Here is a 25,656-nt window from a genome sequence, read left to right on the forward strand (position 1 = left end):
CGTTGATGGGGTGAAAGTTCCTTTTGGGGATCATTGTAAGTATCTAGGTGTTAATAAAAGATCTTCATTGGGGTAATCACATAAATGAGATTGTAAATAAAGGGTACAGATCTCTGCACATGGTTATGAGGGTATTTAGGGGATGTAGTAAGGATGTAAAGGAGAGGGCATATAAGTCTCTGGTAAGACCCCAACTAGAGTATGGTTCCAGTGTATGGGACCCTCACCAGGATTACCTGATTCAAGAACTGGAAAAAATCCGAAGAAAAGCAGCTCGATTTGTTCTGGGTGATTTCCGACAAAAGAGTAGCGTTACAAAAATGTTGCAAAGTTTGGGTTGGGAGGAATTGAGAGAAAGAAGACGAGCTGCTCGACTAAGTGGTATGTTCCGAGCTGTCAGCGGAGAGATGGCGTGGAATGACATTAGTAGACGAATAAGTTTGAGTGGCGTTTATAAAAGTAGGAAGGATCATAATATGAAGATAAAGTTGGAATTCAAGAAGACAAATCTGGGCAAATATTCATTGATAGGAAGGGGAGTTAGGAATTGGAATAACGTACCAAGGGAGACATTCAATAAATTTCCAATTTCTTTGAAATCATTCAGGAAAAGGCTAAAAAAACAACAGATAAGGAATCTGCCACCTGGGTGACTGCCGTAAATGCAGATCAGTATTGATTGATTGATTGGTTGATTGATTGATTGATTGATTGATTGATTGATTGATTGATTGAATGATTGATTGATTGATTGAGGCCGTTAGACTGAAGTACTTCACCAAGATACTTGAATTTAACAACTGTATTTATCTCTTCTCCTTTGTTGTCGTTAAGTATCTTGGGGCTTCTTTAATGTTGGTCATGAAATGGACCGTTTGAAAGGATATCTGCAGGCCAGTTTTCACTGCTGTCTATTCCAAAGTGTGCATCTGCATCTATATGTTGTAATATTATCTATATAATTCGTATCGAGGTATAGCTTTGTACGTGTTCTCTTTAAGATCCTGATGAAACTACTTGTGAAACGAACAGGTTCAATTGCGGATTCAAAAATTTGGCTTTCGCTCAGGCTGATCAACAGTTCAAGCAACAAGACCTTTACAGGACCAAATAAGAGATTCGTTTAGACATCCCCGAGGAAGGCTGTTCGCTTTATTTATAGATTTGTCTAAAGACAAAGTTGCCTTTATAGTTTAATTGTTTTATAACATTTTAATGGACTGATGATGCTCCAAAAGATCGAAACGTGTCTATGCTTTAAACTATCAGTATGTTAATTTTAGAGTTAACAACATTGTATGTTGAATAAGGTGGATAAAAATAGTATATTTTAATTGTAATTTGTCAATACGGAGCAAAGATGATTTTTATCATATGTAAACATAGGGAATGGGAATTTCACGAGCCGACGTCTGATTGTAAATGTGCGTGGTGTGAGAAACCATGTGATAGATATCACTCCCTGTGCAAAGAAGACTATTTCAATTAATAAACTGTGCAGTGAATATTGTTAATGAATAATATTAATTACATGTTGTTGTTGTTGTTTTATTATATCGGCCATTGGCTACAGTAAAGATTATTATCATTATCTGTATTTTTGTATGTTGTTTGTAAGGAGAATTTGCCTTACACCGAGGAGAGTTTGACGTTAGATTGTCTGATTATCAACAAATCATTAGGATGTGAGCGAAATGGACAAGAAACAAAACAACCACGTTAGGAAGTATCCGAGTAATTGAATTGAGGGAGAATTAATCGAACAGGAAGAGAAGGTGGAAAATTAATAAGATGGCATCAAGCAAAGAAGAAAAGAAAGAGAGGAAATCGTTCAACTAATGAGAAAGAAGTCTGATAAAGTATAATTAGTTATTTGATTATCAAGGCCTTATCCTGATAATGTTCAATTTAACAAATTTATATCCCGTTTTATCTGCAAGTATCCAAGATAATGAAAATAAAACTTTCACAAGATATGGACTCATATCTTATACATTCAATTATCTACAATCTTGGATCTACGTTTGTTAGGAATCAAGAAATGAATATTCGAATGAAGGTCTTAAAAATGTATGTAATTATTTTTTTATTATTACACCATGAGAGCTATCTCTGTCATTGAAGATCTCTCACTAATTTGTTAAGAATGAAGCCATGTTTTCCAGTGTTGACTTAGTTAAATGTAACAAAGGCTTTTCAGTTTGTCAAACATACAGCAAATACAATGTAAATTATAACACTATAAACATACCTGTAAAACAAATGTATGTTAGTATGTTTTTTACATTCTTTGTATGTTAGTATGTTTTTTACATTCTTTGTATGTTAGTATGTCTTTTACAATTCTTTGTATGTTAGTATGTTTTTAACAGGTATGTTTATAGTGTTATAATTTACATTGTATTTGCTGTGTGTTTGACGGACTGAAAAGCCTTTGTTACATTTGAGCTCTCACTAAATCAGTTTCTTAGAAAACGGATAACATTTCTAAGAAAATGTAGTTTGCAGAAATCACACTTGGAAGTTGAAGTGAAGGAAAACTAATTATAATCTTTATCTCCATCCACATGTTGCTTCTGTTGTATTTTTGACCATAATATCTGCTTTGGAGACTCACTCCCTGTCCAGTTCATGTAAGATTGCTTGTGAATTTTAGCCAGACTTCATTCCAAAGTGCTTGAGAACCTTTATTCTGCCTGCATGGTTTTCCTTGAAGGTGATAGAAGCATCATCAACCCCAATATCTACTGTTTTCAAGCCCAAAAATACTTTTTGGGGCACTCTGGTTCACACAGCATAAAAGACTCATTTACATTTTGTGTTATTTCTGTGAGGCATTTCTTCAGAAGATTTGGAAGACTTAATCTCTATATACTGGCTTTATTATTTCTCCAACAGCTTCGTGGATGGTCTTTCTGTGGATATATTTGTTAACGGTTCCTCCAGCCTCAGCGGTATTTAAACCAGTGAATTGAACACAAGTTGTGTAGCGGCTTCCCATCGCTTGACGTCTTGTGGAAGAACGTTGCACACATCGTTCATTGATTCCCTAACCTCGATTTCTGGATGTAAACTTCCAACAGAACAAAGAGAGAAAATCGTTCAACTAATGGGAAAGAAATATTTTTCTTTCTTAATCTGCTTACCCTCCAGGTTTGGTTTCTCCTTCGGACTCAGCGAGAGATCCCACCACTACCGCCTCAAGGGCAGTGTCCTGGAGCGTGAGACATTGGGTCGGGGGATACAATTGGGGAGTATGACCAATAACTCGCCCGGGCGGCCTCACCTGCTAAGCTGAACATGGGCCTTGGTGGGGGATGGGAAGATTGGAAGGGATAGGCAAGGAAGAGGGAAGGAAGAGGTCGTGGCCTTAAGTTCGGTACCATCCCGGCATTTGCCTGGAGGAGAAGGGGAAAACCACGGAAAACCACTTCTAAGATTGCTGAGGTGAGAATCGAACCCTCCTCTACGCAGCTGACCTCCCGAGGCTGAGTGGACCCCGTTCCAGCCCTCGTACCACTTTTCAAATTTCGTGGCAGAGCCGGGAATCGAACCCGGACTCCGAGGGTGGCAGCCAATCACACTAACCACTACACCACAGAGGCGGACTGGAAATAAATCTAAAAAAATATAATTAGTTATTTAATGCAGAATAAAACCGAGGTATAAATATAAAAGAATAACATTGAAACTCTTCGGCATGTTGTATATACAGGGTGAAGCGTAATTCGCGCACTCGGGCGTCGCAGCGCGACTCCTCACATGCCAGCAATAAAAAAATGTCTCTTACAAAATTTCATCTTGCGAGTATATCCGGCAGAAAAACGACGTTGAAGATTAGCAATCTGGCAACACTGTAACCATATGTAGGGTAACTACCTCTGTCAGCAGTAGTTAGTCGTACTGTACAGTTGGTGCAATGGATAGAGTTTTGGGTTACCATGCGAAGGTCGAGTGGTCGATCCTGGGTTGAGGCGTATGTTTTTTATTTCGTAAATGTAGTCCAGGTGGCATCTTAATCGTCAACAGCGATTGCAGCGGGTCCTCTAGAAACCATTTGCACTTACATACTACGATCCTAGAAATGGACGAACAATCGTTTTCATTGGTCAGCTTAGAAAGGCGCCCTTTCCACGTCGTGGGCGTGAATTTATTCGCACCACTTCATCTACTAGGTGTGAAACCTGTTTTCTTTGTACCCTCCTCCAATGGTCCCATAGATTAGTCATCATCATCATCATCTGTTTACCCTCCAGGGTCGGCTTTTCCCTCGGAAACAGCGAGGGATCCCACCTCTACCGCCTCAAGGGCAGTGTCCTGGAGCTTCAGACTCTTGGTCGGGGGATGAAACTGGAGAGTATGACCAGTACCTCGCCCAGGCGGCCTCACCTGCTATGCTGAACAGGGGCCTTGTGGAGGGATGGGAAGATTGGAAGGGATAGGCAAGGAAGAGGGAAGGAAGCGGCCGTGGCCTTAAGTTAGGTACCATCCCGGCATTCGCCTGGAGGAGATGTGGGAAACCACGCAAAACCACTTCCAGGATGGCTGAGGTGGGAATCGAACCCACCTCTACTCATTTGACCTCCCGAGGCTGAGTGGACCCCGTTCCAGCCCTCGTACCACTTTTCAAATTTCGTGGCAGAGCCGGGAATCGAACCCGGGCCTCCGGGGGTGGCAGCTAATAACGTTAACCACTACACCACAGAGGCGGACCCATAGATTAGTACCAACTATTATTCTTGCCTCGATTAGATCCATTACATTTCGTTAGGGCCTTACGTTACCAGTAGGCCTAGCAACGTGCTCTGCGAATAATGTCCAAAGTCGGTTAAAATTTGTGTGTGTTATCACCATGGTCCCAATAATTCTGCCTTTCAACATTGCGTGTTGCGTCTGGTAACCGCATGCTGTTTAGTACGTATCTCAATGTATTATTATTATTATTATTATTATTATTATTATCATCATCATCATCATCTGTTTACCCTCCAGGTTCGGTTTTTCCCTCGGACTCAGCGAGGGATCCCACCTCTTCCGCCTCAAGGGCAGTGTCCTGGAGCTTCAGACTCTCGGTCGGGAGATACAACTGGGGAGTATGACCAGTACCTCGCCCAGGCGGCCTCACCTGCTATGGTGAACAGGGGCCTTGTAGGGGGATGGGAAGATTGGAAGGGATTGGCAAGGATGAGGGAAGGAAGCGGCCGTGGCCTTGAGTTAGGTACCATCCCGGCATTCACCTGGAGGTGAAGTGGGAAACCACGGAAAACCACTTCGAGGATGGCTGAGGTGGGAATCGAACCCACCTCTACTCAGTTGACCTCCCGAGGCTGAGTGGACCCCGTTCCAGCCCTCGTACCACTTTTCAAATTTCGTGGCAGAGCCGGGAATCGAACCCGGACCTCCGGGGGTGGCAGCTAATAACGCTAACCACTACACCACAGAGGCGGCATTATTATTATTATTATTATTATTATTATTATTATTATTATGTTGTAAATGTAGGATACATGTGACCTCAGAAACGGTGTCTTACTGTATTACAGTAGGTAATGTCAGATGGAAATTATCAAATAAAAAATGCGCCTCAACCCAGGATCGAACCATCGACCTCCTGCATGCCAAACCAAAATTCTACCCACTGCACCAACTGTACAGCACAACGACGTCGTGCTGACAGTGGTAGTTACCCTACATATGGTTACAGTGTTGCCAGATTGCTACTCTTTAAAGTCCGTTTTCTACCGGATGTACTCGCAAGACGAAATTTTGTAAGAGACATTTTTTTATTGCTGGCATGTGAGGAGTCGCGCTGCGACGCCCGAGTGCGCGAATTACGCTTCATCCTGTATAATGAACACTGCCTAATAAGTGGTGAGTATTGACTGTAGAGGAAGTAAAGCTGGGCGACCATCCTCAGAAAGAAAATCGAAGAGGTCCTATACTTTAAAGAATGAAGGTATAAGCAAATGAAACAAAGGGAAGGGCGACGAAGATTTCGCAAATCTAATAGCGTCGGGGTTGTAAAAGAACATGAGTTGAACAATTGAGGTCGGATTAGAAAAATGAAAGTGATGAACCTGCCACAAATGAGTGGAAGCACTGCCAAACTCAGCTAGGGGAACAGTGGATAATAATAATAATAATAATAATAATAATAATAATAATAATAATAATAATAATAATAATAATAATAATAATAATAATAATAATAATCATAGTACCGGGATACACCTTCTCCGTCCAGTTAAACTGCACGCCTTCTATGAGGCCAACTATGTAATTGAAATTGAACTAATGTGATGCAAGATACTTGGAGCTGCAACTGTTAGATATCTCTACTCTCGGCCTAAGTGCCCCCTCTGGCGGGATTAAGGACAATTAATTCTTAAGGGAAACTCGAATTTTTAAAGTTGGATATATAACTTTTTGAAGTTTGTTTTGTTCATGTATCAAATTTGTCAACAATCCGTCTGCTTCCTTCTTCTTTAGTTACCAACCAATCAGGAATTCTGTGAATTTTTTTCTACCCAGTTAGAATTGGGGGCGTGTACAGACATCCAGGCTATCTGTAAATGTTTCTGGAAACTTCCCCTAGAAATGCTATAAAAGCTGGGCGCTTTAAGGCCGTATTGTCATCTTCTTCGCTCCAGTGCGGCGAGTTATTCGGAGGCAGGGGCCGCAAGTCGGCGTTCGGAAGGCCCAGAAAAACGAGGTAATGGCAGACATTCAAGATATGCAATAGCTTCAGGCAGATAGCTTGAGGGGAAGGTTTAGAACTTCTTTTATTCATGCCAAGTTTTCATTTCATGGTTTGGGAAGTCTGAGGACTCTGTTCAAATCCAGGCGGGGAAACATGTAAACTAAGGGAACAAAGTGTGATTACCCTGTGTTGATTCCTATTCAACTTGGTGTGAGGTGATTAAAAGTTTCTAAATCTCTAAATTCTTAACGTATTTTTGGCATTTATTATGTCTCGTTTAGTCATCCCTCTGTAGTATAAGCTCATCCTCTGCAACTTCGGGCCATAGTCCTTATGGTTTTAAGAGTTTTTCTAAAAGGAGTGTAAGTGTTTCACCTCCTAGCCTTTTGATCATCGCCGATCATATTAAACCCTTTCTTTTTACATGCCGGACCTGTATCTTAATTACGGCCACGGCCGAAATTCTCAAGGCTCTTTCCCATCCCATCATCACCGAAACCCACATGAGTCAGAACTTTTAAACACATTGCAAAAAGGAAATCAAGGCACACATTACCTTGGTGTAATATTTATGTTTCCTTCGGACCTTACACATGGAGAACAGAACCATTCCTCTGGGGCAAGAGTTACCAGTATACCTCGGATTTGTAGGTGGTAAAAGGTTAGAATAGAAAGTAATTTGGTTCGTAGGAAGTGTCATGCAACCCGTTGTACAGTAATGTAGGAAGAGTAGCAGAAATTCAAGGAGTTCTATAGAGTGTGCCCGTAATATCTATGCAAATCTCATAGCATAACCATTGTACAGTGTAGGTTATACTTGTTACTGGCTTAAGTAAGTTTGCATTCTAACCTATCAACACCTAATAATCCGGACTCTAGTTATCAGAGTGCTAAAATGAACATTAAATACCGAACTGTTAGGGACGCGCAGCTGTGAGCTAGTGGGCTCGAACCGGACTGTCGGCACTCATTGCCCCTGTTTAAGTTGTAATTATTTACAGACAAGTGCGTAACAAAACTGTTGAGCATAAGTAACTGTAAGGTAGAAACTTGTGCCTCTAAGAGGGTGGACTACATTAACGTTTGGAGTTCAAACTCCTAGACGATGTAAGTGAGCGGAGCAGATATCTGACCCGCGAGGTGGGGCTGGGAGTGGTATCCCGGACTGGACGGACAGTTTTCCTTACCAGGTGAGATACCACGACCAGTCAGTTCTTTTAATTTAGTTTTAGGCAGTGGAATACCCAGTTAGGATGTTAGTGTAGACTGTAGTTAAGGTAGCATCTTGCATGTCGTGGTGGATATCCGCGCATGTGTGGGATGCTACAGAGTAGAGTAATAGAGTGTAATTTAGGCATGTAAGCTTTAGGAAAGCATTCTTTCCGATTATATTAGACATGTTTGCGAAATTAATAACTGGTTTGACAGAAGGCAGTTTGAGTTTAGGAAAGGTTATCCCACTGAAAACAGCTTGTAGGATTTCAGCAAGATATAGCAGATATCCTGGATTCAGGAGGCCAAATGGAGTGCATTGCGACTGACTTATCTAAGGCATTTGATAGGGTAGATCATGGAAGACTCCTGGCAAAAATGAGTGCTATTGGACTAGAAAAAAAGTGACTGAATGGGTGGCTATATTTCTAGAAAATAGAACTCAGATAATTAGAGTATCAATGATATGTGTAAAGAAGTGGAATCAGTGATAAGGCTGTTTGCAGATGATGTTATTCTGTACAGAGTAATAAATAAGTTACAAGATTGTGAGCGGCTGCAATGTGACCTCGATAATGCTGTGAGGTGCACGGTGGGCAATGGTATGATGATAAACGGGGATAAATGTCAGGTTGTGAGTTTCACAAATAGAAAAAGTCCTCTGAGTTTTAATTACTGCGTTGATGGGGTGACAGTTCCTTTTGGGGATCATTGTAAGTACGTAGGTGTTAATATAAGAAAAGACCTTCATTGGGGTAATCACATAAATATGATTATTAATAAAGGGTACAGATCTCTGCATATGGTTATGAGGGTATTTAGGGGTGGTAGTAAGGATGTAAAGGAGAGGGCGTATAAGTCTCTGGTAAGACCCCAACGAGAGTATGGTTCCAGTGTATGGGACCCTCACCAGGATTATTTGATTCAAGAATTGGAAAAATCCAAAGAAAAGCAGCTCGATTTGTTCTGGGTGATTTCCGACAAAAGAGTAGCGTTACAAAAATGTTGCAAAGTTTGGGCTGGGAAGACTTGGGAGAACTGAGATGAGCTGCTCGATTAAGTGGTATGTTCCGAGCTGTCAGTGGAGAGATGGCGTGGGAGGACATCAATAGACGAATAAGTTTGAGTGGTGTCTTTAGAAGTAGGAAAGATCACAATATGAAGATAAAGTTGGAATTTAAGAGGACAAATTGGGGCAAAAATTCGTTTATAGGAAGGGGAGTTAGGGATTGGAATAACTTACCAAGGGAGATGTTCAATAATGTTCCAATTTCTTTGCGATCATTTAAAAAAAGGCTAGCAAAACAATAGATAGGGAATCTGCCACTTGAGTGACTGCCCTAAATGCAGATCAGTAGTGACTGATTGATTGATTGATTGATTAATTGATTGATTGACATAGAATATTTAGATTAAATTAGTGATAGATTTAGTTGTAGTTAAGTAGTTAGTCTAGTCATGTAGTATTTTTTTAATTTCCTTATACCGATGGTTTGTAACTATAGTGGCGTAATAAAGATGTAATGTAATGTATTGTAAGCGAGCGTAGCAAACACGTTCTTATAAAATAGAGACCTGTTCAGAGCTATAATGCCCATCCCTTGTATATTATCGTGTTGATAATTGTCTCTAGTTCTTGCACCTGATTTTTGGACTTAAAGTCCGTTGTTGTTATCAGAGCTGACAAGATCATTGTTAGTCTATTTAACTGTTATTTGTTCTACATCTTCTATCTATCAAATTTTAAAATAGAAAATAAAAGAAGAGAAATTAATAAAATTTTAAAATTTACTGCTTTAACTTATGCTCTGGTCACTTCGTTGTCCGCCCTTTCACCCCAGCACCGTCTTACACCCCTGCGTTCCACGATATTCCCGTAACAATAATAATAGTAATAATAATAATAATAATAATAATAACACCCTGGCTTAATGAACGTCGAAAGGACCTTAAAAACGCAAACATAAGTTCAACAGACATTCTAGAAAGAGACATCTTTAGACACAAAATGAACAATTGGGAAGCGACATCAGAGCAACCACAAGAAAAACAGGACAGACTAAAGCGGTCGGAAGAACGTAAGCAAGTCTTCTCGGAAAGATTGAAAGCCTATTGGAACAAGAACCCACAGAAGAATTGATTAAGTTATTTGCTTACCGTCTTCCAATATTGGGAGAATTCGCTAACAGTAATAGTAAAAACATTGACACACAGATCATCGAAAGTAAAATTTTTAGAAGAAATTTCTGAACCGTTTGAAATAAAATTATGTAACGTCCTCCCCTACGTCTTTATTACTTCAAGATTTCTACTTTAGCATCTGTCAACTTCTCCGGCCTGCACTCACTACTGCGTGTGCTTCGTCTGTTTACCCAGCCCACTATCCCTCCGTCCCCTCCACTCTTACGCTGCATGTGTATTGTACGCGCACTTTTCAGTGATAGATTTTTGTACTCGGTTGAGGAGTAAGGAGGGAGCACTGCCGGTTCCGATAGTACTGCCAACTGAATGGAAATGAAATCTGAATTGAATCTATAATATGATCGATCGATATGCATTTTCTAAACCTTTATTATCTTACGCCAACAACTGTGTCACATACACAATATATAATACTATATAATATTTTCCTATGCGAATCTTGTTCCTAGCATGAATTCTATAGTTTGGCTTTGCTGTGTAAACAACAACAGTACGAGTACTTAAAGTGTACGCCAGATGTCGCACAGCGATCATAAGCGATTCTTAGTTTGTGTTTCAAAGGTTGCCAATACGAAACTCGAAGATAACCGAAGTCGACCGATTCGGCACTAGAGTGTAAATCTATCGCTAAAAGGTGCGCAGATAATACATCACGCCTATTTCTCGTACATTCTGGACTCTTAATTTCCTAGCATTTGCTGATGACATTGCTGTGTGTTTGAGTCATCAGTCCATAGACTGGTTTGATGCAGCTCTCCATGCCACCCTATCATGTGCTAACCTTTTCATTTCTACGTAACTATTGCATCCTACATCTGCTTTAATCTGCTTGTCATATTCATATCTTGGTCTACCCCTACCGTTCTTACCCCCTACACTTCCTTCAAAAACCAACTGAACAAGTCCTGGGTGTCTTAAGATGTGTCCTATCATTCTATCTCTTCTTCTTGTCAAATTTAGCCAAATCGATCTCCTCTCACCAATTCGATTCTGTATCTCTTCATTCGTGATTCGATCTATCCATCTCACCTTCAGCATTCTTCTGTAACACCACATTTCAAAAGCTTCTATTCTCTTTCTTTCTGAGCTAGTTATCGTCCATGTTTCACTTCCATACAATGCCACGCTCCACACGAAAGTCTTCAAAAACATCTTTCTGATTCCGATATCAATGTTTGAAGTGAGCAAATTTATTTTGTTAATAAAGCTCTTCCTTGCTTGTGCTAGTCTGCATTTTATGTCCTCCTTACTTCTGCCATCGTTAGTTATTTTACTACCCAAGTAACAATATTCATCTACTTCCTTTAAGACTTCATTTCCTAATCTAATATTTCCTGCATCACCTGCCTTCGTTCGACTGCACTCCATTACTTTTGTTTTGGACTTATTTATTTTCATCTTGTACTCCTTACCTAAGACTTCATCCATACCATTCAGCAACTTCTCGAGATCTTCTGCAGTCTCAGATAAAATAACAATATCATCGGCAAATCTCAAGGTTTTGATTTCCTCCCCTTGGACTGTGATTCCCTTTCCAAATTTCTCTTTGATTTCCTTTACTGCCTGTTCTATGTAAACATTGAAAAGGAGAGGGGACAAACTCCAGCCTTGCCTCACTCCTTTCTGGATTGCTGCTTCTTTTTCAAAGCCCTCGATTCTTATCACTGCAGACTGATTTTTATACAGATTGTAGATAATTCTTCGTTCTCGGTATCTGATCCCTATCATCTTCAGAATCATAAATAGCTTGGTCCAATCAACATTATCGAATGCCTTTTCTAGATCTACAAATGCCATGTACGTGGGCTTGTCCTTCTTGATTCGATCCTCTAAGATCAGACGTAAAGTCAGGATAGCTTCACGTGTTCCTACATTTCTTCTGAAGCCAAATTGATCTTTTCCCAACTCAGCTTCAACTTGTTTTTCCATTCTTCTGTAAACAATACGTGTTAAAATTTTGCAGGCATGAGATACTAAACTAATGGTGCGGTAGTTTTCACACCTGTCAGCACCGGCTTTCTTGGGAATAGGTAAAACAACATTCTGCTGAAAATCGGATGGGACTTCTCCTGTCTCATACATCTTGCAGACTAAATGAAATAACCTTGCCATGCTGGTTTCTCCTAAGGCAGTCAGTAATTCAGAGGGAATGTCATCAATTCCAGGTGCCTTGTTCCTATTGAGGTCACTCACAGCTCTGTCAAACTCTGGCCTCAAAATTGGGTCTCCCTTTTCATCAGCATCAACAGCCTCTTCATGTTCCAGAACCAAATTATCTACATCTTTACCTTGATACAACTGTTGGATATGCTCCTGCCATCTTTCTGCTTTGTCTTCTTTCCCTACGAGTGGTTTTCCATCTGAGCTCTTAATATTCATACACCTAGATTTCCTTTCTCCAAAGGTTTCCTTGATTTTCCTGCATGCAGCATCTACCTTCCCCAGGACCATACAGCCTTCGACATCCTTGCATTTCTCCTTCAGCCATTCTTCCTTAGCTGCCTTGCACTTTCTATCCACTTCATTCTTTAATCGCCTGTATTCTTTTCTGCCCTCTTCATTTCTAGCATTCTTGTATTTTCGTCGTTCATCAATCAGGTTTAGTATCTCCTGAGTTATCCACTGATTCTTAGTTGACCTTTTCTTCCTTCCTAACATTTCTTCAGCAGCCCTACTGACTTCATTTTTCATGACTCTCCATTCTTCCTCTATAGTGTTTCCTTCAGCCTTTTCATTTAGTCCTTGTGCAACATGTTCCTTGAAACAATCCCTCACATTCTTTTCTTTCAACTTGTCTAGATCCCATCTTTTTGCATTCTTTCCTTTCTTCAATTTCTTCAACTTCAGATGGCATTTCATGACCAACAAGTTGTGGTCAGAGTCCACGTCTGCTCCTGGGAAAGTTTTGCAATCCAACACCTGGTTTCTGAATCTCTGCCTAATCATAATGAAGTCTATTTGATACCTTCCAGTGTCTCCAGGTCTCGTCCACGTATACAGCCGTCGTTTGTGGTGTTTGAACCAAGTATTGGCAAGGACTAAATTATGATCAGTGCAGAATTCAACCAGCCTACTTCCTCTTTCGTTCCTTCGTCCCAATCCAAATTCTCCTACTGTACTACCTTCTCTTCCTTGGCCTACCACTGCATTCCAGTCTCCCATCACAATTAGATTCTCGTCACCTTTTACATATTGTATTAAATCTTCTATCTCCTCATATATTCTTTCGATTTCTTCATCATCCGCTGAACTAGTAGGCATATAGACCTGCACTATTGTGGTGGGCATTGGTTTGGTATCTATCTTGACGACAATAGTTCTTTCACTATGCTGGTCCTAGTAGCTTACCCGCTGCCCTATTTTCTGATTCATTATTAAACCAACTCCTGCATTTCATCTGTTTGATTTTGTGTTGATAATTCTGTAGCCGTCTGAGTAAAAATCCTGTTCCTCCTGCCAACGTACTTCACTAATACCAAATACATCTAACTTAATCTATTCATCTCCCTTTTCAGATTCTGTAATCTACCACAACGATTCAAAATTCTAACATTCCACGCTCCGACTCGCAGAATGTCAGTATCCATCTTCCTGATGATCGCCCCCTCTCGTGTAGTCCCTACCCGGAGATCCGAATGGGGGACTAGTTTACCTCCGGAATATTTTACCCAGGAGGAAGCCATCATCAGTACATCATTCATACAGAGAGAGCTGCATGTCCTCGGGAGTTAGTTACGGCTGTAGTTTCCCGTTGTTTTCAGCCGTGTAGCAGTATCAACACAGCTAAACCATGTTGAGTATTATTACAAGGCCGCATCAGTCAGTCATCTAGACTGCCGCCCTTGCAACTACCGAAAGGCTGCTACCGCCCTTTCGGTGAACCATTCGTTAGTCTGGTCTCTCAACAGATACCTATCCGATATGGTTGCACCTGCGGCTCGGCTATCTGCATCATTGGGACACGCAAGCCTCCCCACCGCGGCAAGGTCACATGGTTCGCAGAGGAGGATATCCTTTCCAAAATAGACAGGAAGCAGTCAAGTCTGTCGAAAAAATCCAAATTTCATATGAAATGACAAAGTATATCAAGGGACTAGATGAGGTTTCAGCAGCCAACCATTAATCACCAAATATGGAAATATCGCTCAAGTAGACAAGTTTCAAGTATCTATGTGAAATTATTGAACCAGCAGGGTTAAATCAGCAAGCTAACAAAGAATGAAATGCAAAACTTCGAAGAGCATACAAAATTACTTGGAACGGATACAATAAAAGAACTATATAAAAAGAGCAAAATTACGAGATTATAACAAAGTAGTTAAAACATAAGCGCTTTATGCATCTGAAACTATTATAATTGGTGACACATCTCGAACAAAGATGGTAGAAAAAGAAGAAACGAAAATCCTCCGAAAAAATCTTAGGATAAAAATGCGAAAATGGAATTTGTTCACAGGAAAACATCACAGATTCCATCAGGAAACGGTGATTACAATTTTATGATCTCTTATGTAGAATGCATATTGGCAGGCTCACAAAGGATATTTTAAACTTAGTCTTATCAATGAAAAATCACAATGATTGGATAACAAATCAGTGAAGACCTAAATAAAATTGACATTAATGAAAAAACCATTCAATAAGATTCAGAAACTTAATTCACAAACATAAATTTTCTGTAAATCTCATCCAACTAAATACAGGATGGACTGAAGAACGTAAAAAGGAACACAGCGAGAGAATAAAGAGATATTGGGAAAAGAAGAAGATATAACAAAAAATGCTAATAAGTTCAAATGCATTCCGTACTTGGGAATAACGAATCAACAATAATAATAATATTAATAATAATACGAGTAATAATAATAATAAAGAAAGGAAATACAGGAGGGAAAATTTATACTTCAATAAGCAAAATATTTCGAACAAACTATTTTTGTGAGGAGAACGTTCCTCCTCCTTCAATACTCTTTGAGTTATGGGCCCTTTTATTTTCATCTTCAGTTTATAAGTTTTGTATTACTAGTAAATATCATTTTTAGTTTCCTCTCTTTTCCACTCATGTGGATGTAATAATTTTAAAATGAAGTATGGTGCATTCCTTGGAGGTACAATATATATACTTTTTTTATCTCCGCAAGAGAATGAAAATAAATGCAAATATATGTTAAGGATCCTCCATGAATCACATTTGATTTCCATATGGATGTTACGGTCGTTATTTCAGAGCACAGTCATCTCTTGCCTGTTCCCTTTCTTTTTCTTTCTTCCATTCGTTGCTTCTCTTCTTGTGAAATATAATCTCGGAATGAATAGACGAAAAGAATCATTTTTATTCGAATTCACAAAACTTGGAATGAGTTTCTAGTATAATAAAATACTTCATTCCTGACTCTCTGATCTTTTATCACATATCCATTCTAGTTTCTTTTTTCTCCTCTCTCTTCATGACAGGGGAGTACAAACTTACAATGACGTCGCCATCATAAGAAAGTCTCTGTGGTGACGCTAATTACTGAACTCCTGATTTTTTATGTGGTAATAGGTTATTCATTTAATAAAAACAGATCAGATGTAAGGCTTTTCAGGCGTTTGCTCTATTAACCAGCACTTCGTCTTAGGTCTGACACTAGACTCATCAGAGTGGGATGTGTGAGACCCTACCCACTGACGCTGGGGTGTATGCAGGTCAACTTATCAGAAGCCCTATATAAGAGGCACAGTCTGATAACTGCATACGGGAGATAAATCTCCACAATGGAATTATTGCCCGCCTAGAATTTCCATGTTCATTTAATATCCAAAAACAGTACAGGAACCGAATTTTACCAAAGGTATATTAGGATTTTAGTTTAAAACCATAACAAAGAGAATTCTTATACATTTTGTTTACAAAAAATATTGTTTAATGAATGTGAGAAACTGCACGTAAAAACAATGTCTCTTTAGTAGTGTAGAAAGCTCCAGGTTACAACCATTCAGCAAATGATTCACTGTAGGAATTGATCCACAGAAGCATCGTTCCAAATAATATTTAAATTTTCCACGACCAGTTAAAAATTGAGTATGAACAAGTTTCGGCATTAATGCTTAACACAACAGTCGATTTAGAACTTCCGGAAAATATATGTCTCGCATAACAGATCCTTTCAAATAACTTGTCCATAAAATATTCCAGTGATGTAAAACATATTGCCTGATTTATCTTTGAACATAACATATTGGACATTTATGGTATGCAATTTTTATCCAAAAGAGACGTAGCAGCTGATTTAACTAATGAATCTGTTTTTTCATAACCACTAAACCCAGTGTGGCCTCTTATCCCATCAACATCCACGCGTACAAATCCCCGTTTATTTTTCGTGGGACCTCCCCATCACATTATCACAGGCTTCAGGAGTACCTCAAAGTGGCTCAACCTTAAAGACATTACCGACCTACGGTCGTGCAAGTATACTTGTGCCTTGCAATACGTACGCATGGCCAGTAAGCAGTAATGTTAGGTCTGTGAATATTAAAAGCTTAGCGTAAAAATCAAGAAAACTCGTATATACAGACTATCCTATTATGACAAACCATATCACATACGAGTGTTAAGCTATTAGCCCCATTTAAGAATTGTTGGTATATCTAAAACACTGAAAGAAAGTTGAAAGCTTGACATTTTTTTCACCAAACAGAAACGAAAAATTATTCGTGCGGTAGAAGGATAGGGAACATAAATATATAGGATGACCCCTCGACATTCGAGAGTACGCCACGTAAAGCTGGCTGTGATTGAAACACTGGTTCTCCAGATAATGACGCAAAATGAAATGTGAATCATAATCCCACTAAATATGAATCCTAAACCTAAACAATATTCAATAGACAGAGAGCCGGAATATACACATAATACGACGATGATAATGAAAACGCTATAATAAATAAACTACAGCCCAAACTAGTTCTCAAATATGCATAAGCACGCTTAGCATTCTCAACAATACAACTCTACGAGGATTGGGGCAAAAGTCATTGCAACTATTTTTTTCTTGTAGATATGTGAACGGATCACAAAGGTTCTGCAGGCATAGTGTGTATGCAGAACAACAGATGGCTCTGTGATAGCCGGTAGTAGCGCAGCGAGGGCTGTGAAATCAGTCAGTTGGTGAGTGTCGTGCGAGATGGACGTAACCCGTGTTGAGCAGCGCGCTTACATCAAAATAGCCGTTATCCGAGGGAGAAATGCGATGGAATGTCACAGTGAATTAGTGGAAGCCCTTGGGAATAATGTCCTACCATACCGTACAGTAGCACGGTGGGTAGGAAAGTTTCAGCAAGGACGTGTGTCAATCAGTGATGAGCAACGTTCGGCACGGCCTGTTAGTGTGCGGACCGACGCGACACGTGCCGTCATCGAGCAACTCCTGGATGAAGACAGACGATGGACGCTACTAGAGTTAGACAGGGCAAGTGGCATCGAGAAACGCACCGTCCACAGGATATTGCGTAATGAGCTGCAATTGCGCAAAATCGTTTCGCGGTAGGGGTACCGCATACACTGAGGAAAGTTGCATGCTTGCACGCTGGCAACAGGACGGTGATCAATTCTCGTCACGAAAAATCGCCATCGATGAATTTTGGGCCAGGGCATTCGAACCAGAACTGAAACGTCAGTCCGCGGAGTGGCGACGTGCTGGATCACCAAGGAGACAGAAGGTCCGTCAGAAACCTTCCCCAGTCAAATTGATGCTGATGGTCGCGTATGACGTCAGGGGTGTCGTTGTTTGCCACTTTGCTCCACATGGCAGAACAGTGACCGCACAGTACTACAGGGACTTCCTGGTGCGACAGGTACGACGTGGCGTTCGGGAGAAACGTTGTGTCATGAGAGTAAAAGCAGTGTGCAAGTGTGGAGTGGTGACTCTGAAGCATTTTATACAAAAAAAAAAAAGGTTCTCGAGCAAGTAAGTGCACTGTCGCCATTACTGTTTATTATATTGGTGGATGAAATCATAAAACGTCTAAAACAGGGTATCAGTGGTGATGAAGTGAATGCTTCGGTATTTGCAGATGATGAGATGATTTGGGGAAAGGGAGAAAAGGAAGTATAAAGGAGACTGGACATTTGGAATGAAAATCTGAAGGAGTTTGGATTGGTAATTTGTAAAAAGAAAAATGTAGTCATGCACTCTGGAAAAGAGGAAAAGAGAAGCCAAGTGAACATATACGGAGAACGGTTAGAGAATGTAGAACCGTTTACATATCTGGATAGCATTAGTAATGGAAGTAATGAAATCATCTCTGAAATTAATAACAGACTAATTAAAGGTACACCATTTTATCATCAAGTCAGAGAGCTTTTATTGGATGACAATGTACCCAAGAGAACGAAATTAACATTATATAAACAGTATTTCATACCAATTGTAATGTACGGACTAGAAACGCTGGTAACTAATAAGAGACAAGATAGTAAGATCCAAGCAGTATAAATTAAATTTTTAAGAATATCGATTAAAAAGGCAAGAAGAGATAAAATTCAAAAATTAAAATCAGAGGAGAGCTAAATATAGAACCATTAATACAGAACATACAGTAAGCAAGACTGATGTGGTTCGGACATATAAAAAGAATGGGAAAGGGACGGGTAGCAAGAAGGGAACTGGAAATAGAAGTTAAGGGAAAGAGACCAGTTGGAAGACTGAGATGAAGGTGGATGGATCAGATTTGGAAGGACATTAAAGAAGCTGGATTGGATGAGGCGGAAGTAATGGAGCAGGAAAAGTTGATGGACAGAAAGGAGTGGAGGAGGCTTGTTAACCACACCAGGCGACTGGAGTGGGACATTGATGATGATGATGATGATGATGATGATGAATAATTTACCTGTATTTAGCGGAACCTGTCTGACGCAGAAGCGGAAGGGGATGTATCGAAAAAATATGTCAATTTTCTTCCTAACCGTTTTCAGTACATGTGTATTCCTCGACCAGGCAATGAGCACGGATCTTAAGACCATGACAGGTATATTCCTTGTGGTTTGGTCGTCATTAACTGTAGAAATGCGGAAACGATGAAACTTGAGACAGGAATCTTGGGTGCCTCCTTCATCTCTATCAGCCGTAAAGAACATTCAGTCTATTTTGATAGCGAAGAATGACGCAGAATTGTTCGACATTATTGACCGTGCTTGCACTTTCAAATGAGAACCGCGACCAGCGTACAATTTTGGATTACAGGTAGAAGAAAATGACAGTACTTTACATATTTCCTCTTCTACTGTTCCATTTTGGACACTATGGACCAGGAGTAACAATTATTACGATATCATGGATCTTCTTTTCTCTCCCCTAGCTTAGATCGTCTGCCAATATAGCTTCATTCGTTTATTTATCTGCTTCCTTCTTTCTTCTGAAAAAAATCACTTTTTAGGATTTCTTTTCTCCTTCTTCCAGGAAGCCTGTGAAGTCTGAAACTAATTGTCGAAAGTGGTTCATGTTGTGGATGTCTTCATGACTATTGCTCATTCTCCCCATATCAGCATGTATCTCCATAAACCACCTGGGAACAATTTTTTTCCCCCTTCGAAATGTGTAAGGAGTTTTCGAGTCAATATTTCTTGATCCATACGTAGGAGATGTCCATAAAATTGCATTCGTCTCTTTTTCATCGACTCTACAATTCCCTCGGTCTCTTTGTTAGGTCTTAATATTCGTTGTCCACCAACGTATATCGGTCAAAAAACTTCCTTAGGATCTTAATTTCTTCTCTAGTTGTTCCAGCAGGTTTCAGCAGCGTATAGTCCTTCTGGTTTGATCATGGTGTTATAGTGCCTTAGTTCTTTTCTCAGACTTAATTATTTCTTGTTGTACATATCTTTCATCAACTGGCACGCTAATTCCATCTTTCTGATTCTTGCCTTGATTGATCATCTCACCAAGATATTTGAAGCTCTTGACTTTTTCTACCCTCCCTCCCGATGTGTTCATGATTTTTGGATCTAATTTGATGTTTGTCAAAAATGTTGTTTTTTCAAAAGAGATCTGCAAGCTCGTCTTCTTAGCAGTTTCTACTTGCAGGTTCGGCACTATTCGCAAGATAGCCAGATCATCTCCAAACGCAAGGCAATTGAAGTTCACCCCTTTATTGCGTGCCCCAACCTGAATTGTTCTCTCTCTCCCTCTCCCTCTTAGTTTTCCTTCCCATTATCTAGTCACCTTTTCCTACAGTATTACTATTGGTGTTAGTTCCATACAACATGTAATGTTTATTAAATAAGTGTATACACTGTACTACTGTGCATTACTGTAATGTACGGTATCCAGTTCCACACAAAGTCATGTAAATCTACAGGTTGATTATCCAATAAATGTATGAAATTCTGGTTTTTATTTTATTTTTAACCACCTTTATGAACCGGAACCCTGTATACAGCGGAAAATTTCCGATCCCATGGGTTTTCGCTGAGGATAGGTTTTACTGCGTTCCTAATGAACTTGATATGTTCAGAACATCGTTTACACGCTGCAGCCTTACCGAGATCGATAGCTGCAGTCGCTTGAGTGCGGCCAGTATCAAGTATTCGGGAGAGAGTGGGTTCGAACCTCACTGTCGGCAGCCCTAAGATAGTCTTCCATGGTTTCCCACTTTCACACCAGGTAAATTATAGGGCTGTACCTCATTTAAGGCCACGGCCCTTTCCTTCTCACCTGTAGCTCTTTTCTGTCCCATCGTCACCATAAGAATTTTTGCTATTTGTTTTACGTCGCACCGACACAGATATGTCTTATGGCGACGATGGGATAGGAAAGGTCTAGGAAGTGGAAGGAAGCGGCCGTGGCCTTAATTAAGGTACAGCCCCGGCATTTGCCTGGTGTGAAAATGGGAAACCACGGAAAACCATCTTCAGGGCTGCCGACAGTGGGACTCGAACCCACTATCTCCCGATTACTGGATACTGGCCGCACTTAACGCCATTTGTCGGTGCGACGTAAAGCAACTTAAAAAACAATATAACCTTCTAGACTTAGGAGGCATTTTCGCCGTTGAAAGTAACTTTCACGAGAAAACACCAACGCAAAATCATTTATGCGACGCATAATTCAGATTTGCACGCAAAGTAATATTGTCTACAACATGCAACAGGCCAACAGCAACTAAACTTACGCCAAGACACACATAGAACACAGAAAAGTGAATGGACAAGGAAGAATGTAGGGATAGAATTCCTTGTTACCGGTTACTACCATTTTTCGATATTAAAATACTTGTGCCTTTCTATTACGGGCCGGGCTGAGTGGCTCAGACGACTGAGGCGCTGGCCTTCTGGCCCAAAATCTGCCGGTTCGATTCTGGTGCAGCAGGTTTTCTAATACGTCAGCCTCGGGTCAGTAGATTTACTGTCACGTAAAAGAACTCCTGCGGTAATAAATTCCAGGACCTCGGCGCCTCCATAAACCGTAAAACTATTTATTGCGACATAAAACCAGTAACATTATTTTACAATTTGCTTAAAGTCACACCTGACAAAGAAATGACTCATGGCGACGATGAGATATGAAACAATTAGGAGTGGGAAGGAAGCGGCCGTGGCCTTAATTAAGGTACATTCCCAGCATTTGCCTGGTGTGAAAATAGGAAACCACCGAAAACGATCTTCAGCGCTACCAACAGAGGGGTTCGAACCCATTATCTCCCGAATGTTAGCTTACAGCTGGACGGCCAACTCGCTCAGTAATAACATTATTATTATTATTATTATTATTATTATTATTATTATTATTATTATTATTATTATTTATTTCGTCCGACTCCTTGGATGAATGGTCAGTACTGAGTCCTTCGGTTCAGAATGTCCCGGGTTCTGTTCCCGGCCGATTTGGGGAATTTAACCGCGTTTGATTAATTCTCCTGGCTCTGGGACTGGGTGTTTGAGTTTGTCCCAACACTCTCCTCTTCATATTCAGACAAAACACTACACTACCAACCATCACAGAAGCACGCAATAGTGTCTTCATCCCTATACTAAAGGTTGGCGTCAGGAAGGGCATCCGTCCGTAAAATAGGGCCAAATCGTAATGTGTAACACAGTTCGCACCCGCGACCCCACAGGTGTGGGCAGAGCGGTAGAAAAAGAAGATTGTTATTTATTTTATGGTAACAGACTAGTCATGAATATTGTACGCAATCTTCAATTAATACTAGTATTCCTTGATTTTTCTTAACGATCTTTTCGATATTGGTAATATCATACATAGTATCGATACAAAAAATATCGAATATCGATGGAAAAGGATCAATATTTAGTCATACCGATAATATCGCAACGTACATACAGTAGTTGCGCACCAGTGAGTGCGATCTTCTGCAGTCCTAAACGAAGGCCAATGGTGGATGATTGGTGATGACTGGTCTCTCCTTTCATCTGCTGTTATAATGAATTCAACAAGGAATATGTCCATAAGATGATGAACACTACGTAATAAGTATACAATAATTCAAAAAATGTTCAACATTTTGGGCGCCAATTTTTTTCTTGAAATTTGTTTTAATATTAAAAAATATTCAACACATTGGGCGCCAATTTTAAAATTTTTTTTCTGTGGACTGAAACTTTATTTTTACGCTCTGTACACGGACAACCGTGGCTTAGGAGGAAATCCAAAAAATATTCACCGATCTCCTTTATGGCACTCAACGTGTTAATACTTTGGGAAATATGAAGATTGTGATATTTTCTTTTCTTCGGCCAACAGTGTGGATATGGAAAGTGAAAGGTTGAGAAAAGTTATAAAGATTCTTACAAGATGGCAATTTAATAGTAATAAGTACGAAGATTGAAGAGGTAGGGGAGAAAAGTATATATTGAGAAAAAAAAAATGGAAGATATTGTATGTGTGTGTTCTAAGTGAAACACACGAGAGAAAGATGAACTTGTGCACCATCCTTACGTAATTGCTCTCTCTTTATTTTGTATTTATTCCTTCTCTCTCCCTCTTCCTATTCTCGTTGTTTATCTGTCTCTGTCTTTTCCCGTAGGTCTATCTCACTCTTCAAGTAATAATACTCTGGAGTACAAAAGCAGATATCACTCCCCCGACCATCAAAGCCAGAGGAAGGGTGAGGGAGGTGGAGGTAAAGGGGAGAGGGAGAGGAAAGTGGTAGGGTAAGAGGGGAAAGGGGGAAGGGAGAGGGCGGAATTGGAATTCCAAAGCAGCAATGGCTGCTGACGGCTGTATGATGAAGTTACGATATATGTATAAGAGAACGTGTGAGAGGATGGGGTTGTCTCTCTCTCTCTCTCTCTCTCTTTCTCACAGTGCGCCTGCGCAGATAACTAAGTAACAGCTAATATAATTATTATAATATACGGCCAGATTCTTTTCATAGCCAAAAAAAAAATCTCATCCCTTTAATATTTTTTCTGTATGTAGCAAAAGAGAAATGAGGATTGTTTATTTGATCTCCACCGATACATGCAAACTACTTCTGTTTGATGATAAGACTTAACAGTTCTTGGCTAAATGGTCTTCGGTTCAGAGGGGCATGAGTTCGATTCCCTGCCGGGCTGAGGATTTTAACAAAATTTTGTTAATTCCACTAGGTCGGGGCTGGATGTTAGTTATTATCTTAACCCATTATTTAGCACCATTTTTCTTTAGGAAAGTAGTGAAAATCGGATTTATATCTCAAAATAGGCTCACCGTTAAGATGATTAGCAAAATATATTACAGATAGTATTACATATTATTATTACTACCCGTATTATTAATATTAAGAGATACATCACAAATGGGAAGTATCCCGCTGGGAATGATCGATCACTTACAGTATTTCAAATGTGCTAACCACCTTACAATTACTTTTAATATTTTTCTTGTCTCTTTGTATACTTTGTCCTGAGGGGCAATCTCCAGTTGTGGAAAGTCAAAATGAATGAATAAAACTAGCTTACAAATCACACGTACCTCAAGTATTTCAAATGATTTACACTAACTATTATATTACCATTGGAATACAATACGTTCATATACAGATTCACATATAACTGAAATATGTAATTCAGATGCCTTAATACTACGTTTTATAGTGGATTGAGCGTTACATTACAATGTGACACCATTACATATAAATTCCCAACGGCCGTAGCCGTGTTGAAACACCGGATCCCGTGAGATCTCCGAAGTTAAGCAACATTGAGCGTGGTCAGGAGTTGGATGGGTTGCCACGCGCTGTTGGTGGGGGGGTAAGGGAATGGAGGAGCGGAAAGGAGCTGGCCACCCCACCGCATGTAAACTTCGGCTCAGGAACACCTCTGCGGAGGTTCGGACCTGCCTTCGGGCAGAATACACCCTTACCTACTTACATATAAATTCACACACAATTTACAGATTGCTGAAGTCTATTCTTGAAGAATCTTACATTTTTGGAAAAAGGCTCTAAGGCAGCTGCACGTAATGAATTTCAATCATCAGTTATCCGATTTACGAATGCATATTTACCGTAGTTTGTTTTCAGCGATCTACCTTTGACTTTATGTGGATGATCTGTCTTACTAATTTAATAGGGCTTTTACTAGTCGATTGTTCGTCTCTCTCGAAGCTGGCATGATTATTATTATTATTATTATTATTATTATGAAATGAAATGTCGTATGGTTTTTAGTGCCGGGATATCCCAGGACGGGTTCGGCTCACCAGGTGCAGGTCTTTCCATTTGACTCCCGTAGGCGACCTGCGCGTCATGATGAGGATGAAATGATGATGAAGACAACACACACACCCAGTCCCTGTGCCATTAGAATTAACCAATTAAGGTTAAAATTTCCGACCCGGCCGGGAATCGAACCCGGGACCCTTTGAACCGAAGGCCAGTATGTTGACCGTTCAGCCAACGAGTCGGACATTATTATTATTATTATTATTATTATTATTATTATTATTATTATTATTATTATTATTATTATTATTATTAACAAATACATCGCGATTGGGAAATATCCCGGTGGCAATGGTCACTTACACAAATGTGATAATAAGTTGAAGTTAAAACATAATTACACAACAACAACAACGAAAGTACAACAAGCAGTTCCTTCTTCTTCTTCTTCTTCTTCTTCTTCTTCTTCATTATCTGGTTACCTTCCAGGGTCTTTTTTTCCTCGGCCTCAGCGAGGGATCCCACTTCTACCACCTAAAGGGCAGTGTCCTGGAGCTTCAGACTCTGGATCGGGGATACAACTGGGGAGGATGACCAGTACCTCGCCCAGACGACCTCAACAGCTATGCTGAACAGGAGCCTTGCAGGAGGGATGGGAATATTAGAAGGGATAGACAAGGAAGAGGGAAGGAAGGGGTCGTGGCCTTAAGTTAGTTACCATCCCGGCATTTGCCTGGAGGAGAAGTGGGAAACCACGGAAAACCACTTCCAGAATGGTTGAGGTGGGAATCGAGCCCACCTCTACTCAGTTGACCTCCCGAGGTTGAGTGGACCCCGTTCCAGCCCTCGTACCATTTTTCAAATATCGTGGCAGAGCCGGGAATCGAACCCGGGCC

At 40.1% G+C, this 25,656-nt stretch overlaps 1 pseudogene; it reads right to left on the reverse strand.

The window, feature by feature from the left end:
* Positions 1–12,901: 12,901 nt before the first annotated feature.
* On the reverse strand, positions 12,902–25,231 carry LOC137502874 (craniofacial development protein 2-like; annotated as a pseudogene).
* Positions 25,232–25,656: the final 425 nt, after the last annotated feature.

The sequence above is a fragment of the Anabrus simplex genome, chromosome 13 (genome assembly GCF_040414725.1).
Source record: "Anabrus simplex isolate iqAnaSimp1 chromosome 13, ASM4041472v1, whole genome shotgun sequence".
Taxonomy (NCBI): Eukaryota; Metazoa; Arthropoda; class Insecta; order Orthoptera; family Tettigoniidae; genus Anabrus; species Anabrus simplex.